We start from the raw sequence: 3,947 nt of genomic DNA, 5'->3' as shown, positions 1-3,947 counted from the left end.
TATCTTATTGTTCAATAATAAAAAGGCCTTTGAGCCTCATTGTAACGCAGTTCAGAGGCATGTAACCTCCACATCTTTCCTCAGAGATAAGCTACCATCACCCGAGCTAGTTTATTTCTATTTCTGTTAGTAATCATATTTCAATATTTTACATTAATGAAATGAGGTATTAATTCTACTACATCTTTGTATTTATGGTTATCTCTATAATTTTTTGCGTTCCTATTTAAATTCGGATCAGAGGAGCGTTAAAAAAAATGGGTTTTGGCTAGATTGATCTTAATTTTATGGGAAGCTTGGAAGTAGTCTACGATCCATTTGATCACAACTTCCTCTCATTATGGGAGTTCACATCAAGGGAGTGCCATCAACAAATTATTAGCGAGAGGAAGTCGGATCATTGTTGTTTAATTTGAGACCTTTGATTCAATTATAGGCTACTTTAGTTTTGAGTGCACATCCTAAACCCTCGACTATAAGAAGAAACAAGAAGGGGTAGAGAGGATCTCCTTTCTAGATTCTTATATATGGAGAGAAAATGGAAGGCAACGACCCATTGATAATGAATGAGACAAAATCTTTAGATACTAGAGAAAGGACCCAATGAATCCATTTTTCAGCAAACTCAAAAGCGGAAATCATATGAAACATGCATTGCCAACTTCTATCGTTGAAAGCTTTAAATAAATTGAGTTTGATAAACATTCTATATTTTTCAATGGTTTTTAGGGAGTGAATAATTTCATGAGCTAAGAGAATACCATTAAGAATCTGCTTACCTTTGACATAACTAGATTGCTCAGAGGAGATGAATTGGGGGGGGATAGGCTTAAGTCTATTATCAATACATGCAAAAATGATTTTGTAAATGAAATTACATGGGTAAATGAGTCTAAGAAGAGGGATACTCAACCTTGATTTCTTTTGTAGTGAGAGGTATGACAATAACATCTAATGTCAAAGACATCGATGATGTCCTTCTTGAATATTCCACCAATCTCAAAACATCTTTATCAATTAATAACCAACAAAATTGTTTTTTGTTTTTTTGTTTTGTTTTGTTTTTTTTAATGTAAACCCATTAGGTCCCATGGACTTACCTCTTAGCATCTCCACGATTGCTTGTTCTACTTGCATGAGCATTATCTCTTTGAGCATGGTATTATTTTGATTTTGCATGTATATTGAAGGCATATTTTGAGTGATTCTTCTTATTGTTGGTCTATGATCTAGTTGTGAATCTACAATAAGGTTCTTGAAATAGGAAACTATCTCTTTTTCCATATCATGATGATTTTCTAGTTTACTCGCTTGTTGATTTTTATACAGGAAATTTTATTGTTTTAACGATATTAGAGGATTGATTTATTAAAAAAGAATTGTGTTTCTTTCTTTGTCCTTAATCCACTAGATTCACGATTTTTATCTCCATACGATCTCTTCTTGATTGAGATGTTATTCTCATTGTGCTTGAGTGATAATTTCCGTTTTTGCTAGCTCCTATGTTCTTCCTTCCCTCATTATCCTTTGTTGGGTTTCCTCTATCTCTTTATGAAGTTTCTCTTTTGCCTCATGGATATTACCAAATTCCTACTTATTTTAGATTTTTAGCCTACTTTTAATATGTTTTAACTTCTTGTGAAAATTTTGCGTAAGGATCCCATAGCTAGTGGGAGCATCCCTCCACCATTTTTCAATGTTTTTCCTAAAGGAGGGATGGAAAATATAGAAAGCCTCAAGTTTGAAAGGTTTGTTTTTCAGGTTGCCCTTCCAATCAATATTCAAAGCTATCATCTAGTGATAAGAAACATAGCTTAGCATCATTGAGGCTTCTGTTGCAATCCCTGCAAGGATAAACGATTATGAGATAAAAAATGATCTAATATGGAGGTGATTTGAGCCTCTCATCCTCTACTGTTATTCTATATATGGATTCCATTTGTGTTTTCCCGGTTTACAAAGTTTAAATTCTCTACCATATCCCTATAATGAATAGAATCTTCATCAAGTATTTGTAATCCCCTTTTATTTAGCTACATATCTTATAATGTGAGCCTTCACCATCCCATTTGTGTTCTACAAATTTTGAATAAAATTGAATCTTGTCTCTTTGGGCATTGGTTCCATAAACAATAGTGATGTACCCATAGGCTTCTGATCCCACCTTCTAAAATTTTAGTATGAGAGTTCTTTGAGTGGCTATGGAATTTGATCTTCTAATTTCCCTAGGATTTCAAAATATGTCCAAGCCTCTCGAGACATCACACTCATCCACTGCTATCACTTGACAAACCTTCTAGACTATATTTGCAATTCTGTCAATTTATGTGCCACCACAGTTTGTCTCCTAGATCGTTACTACTTTTGGATTCTTTGAATGAATTTATGCTTGAGAAGTCTATGATTTGATTTGTCATTCAGACCTATCAAATTCCATGAAATAATTTTCATTGGTAACTCTCAGGGTTGGCTGGAAGGATTCTATCATCAGAGTAATCCTCCCAAATTTTTCCAAGAGTTTTCCCATTTCCCGAGTCAACTGTCTATTACTCTTTCTTCCTATTTTCTTTTCATCCTTGATAAATTTGTAATTTTTTTTTCTTATTTTTTATTTTTTATTTTTTAATTTTTAATTTTTATTTTAATTTAATTTAATTTTTTTTAATTTTTAATTTCAATTTCAATTTTAATTTTTTATTTTATTTTATTATTATTATTATTTTTATCCCTAATGAATAAGAGATTGGGTATCAATTACTTTTGGGGTTTTGATGTAGATTCCTCTTGGATTTGATGTAGGCATTTAAAATAAGTTCCACTTCTTTGTCTAATATTGATAAAGGTTGTTTGTTTTTACAAGATGCCAATATCACTTAGAGGTCAAAACTCTTGAGCTCCATCTCTTTGACCTCCTCTGTTTCTATCGGTTCTTCTTGATCTTGGGTCATATCCTCATCTTTATGATTTTGTTTTCCATTTGATTTGTAGTTTCCTTCTCTTGGTTGTATTTTCTTGATTCCCACATGGTTCCTAGCATGGATTTCCTTTATGTCCCTCTTTTTCTACCTTGTTTTTTATTGGATTAGGATTCAAGTTCAATAAGGTTGAGTATTTGTTGGTTTCTTTGGTGTTGTTCTCAAAGGTACCTCCATTGAATTTTCTATCTTTTGTTCTTTTGTTCGTTACTTTCTCAAACCCTTCTTGACCTTTCTCTGTCTAAGGCTTCTTAGGTTATCAATTGAGATTTAGTGGGAATTATATAAGAATATGCCCATGGTCAGGATATCTTTTGCATCTAAATGGAATGTGTTCATAATATAAGGGTTGATCCATAGATTGTCTTGGTATCTAAGGCATATGTTGGCTGGCAGTGTTTGAGACACATTCATATACACATAGATGCAACCATATGACATACACCATCCTTGATTTGTGGCTTCTAAGCAAATGATAAATGTTCCAAGGGAATTACCTATCCCTTCTAATATTTATTGGTCCCATAATTCCCAGGGTAGAGAATACAATCTAATCCAGGTTGGTGTTATTATAAATTGCTTCTTATAATTTCTAAATTGTTTTGTCTAGAATCTCATATATAACCCTGTTGAGTTGAAGAAGTATGGCCCATTATGGAAAATTATGTTTATGTCCTCAAGATTATTGAATATTGTTGTGAAAAATCCTTTGGATCCTATATTTTATTCAACATCTTATTTAGGTTGTTGATTCTTCTGGATCCACCATATTAGATCTCTCTCCATTGGCCAGATCCAAATAAATTTATCTATTAAGGCATGATATTACATATACTAGATCTTTTTTACAATTCATGTAGACATTATTCCATATTTTGGAACTTTTTAAACTTAAGTTTGCATGTTCATGTCTTTTTATAAATTCGTTCATAATGTTCTCTTGTTTGTTTCTCCATTGCCTCAAGAGAGGGA

This window comes from Pinus tabuliformis, chromosome 4_1 (genome assembly GCF_031772625.1).
Source record: "Pinus tabuliformis cultivar Carrire ecotype Pingquan chromosome 4_1, CPIR1, whole genome shotgun sequence".
In the NCBI taxonomy this organism is placed as follows: Eukaryota; Viridiplantae; Streptophyta; class Pinopsida; order Pinales; family Pinaceae; genus Pinus; species Pinus tabuliformis.
The sequence above is the reverse complement of the archived record's forward strand: the minus strand, read 5'-3'. Positions refer to the sequence as shown.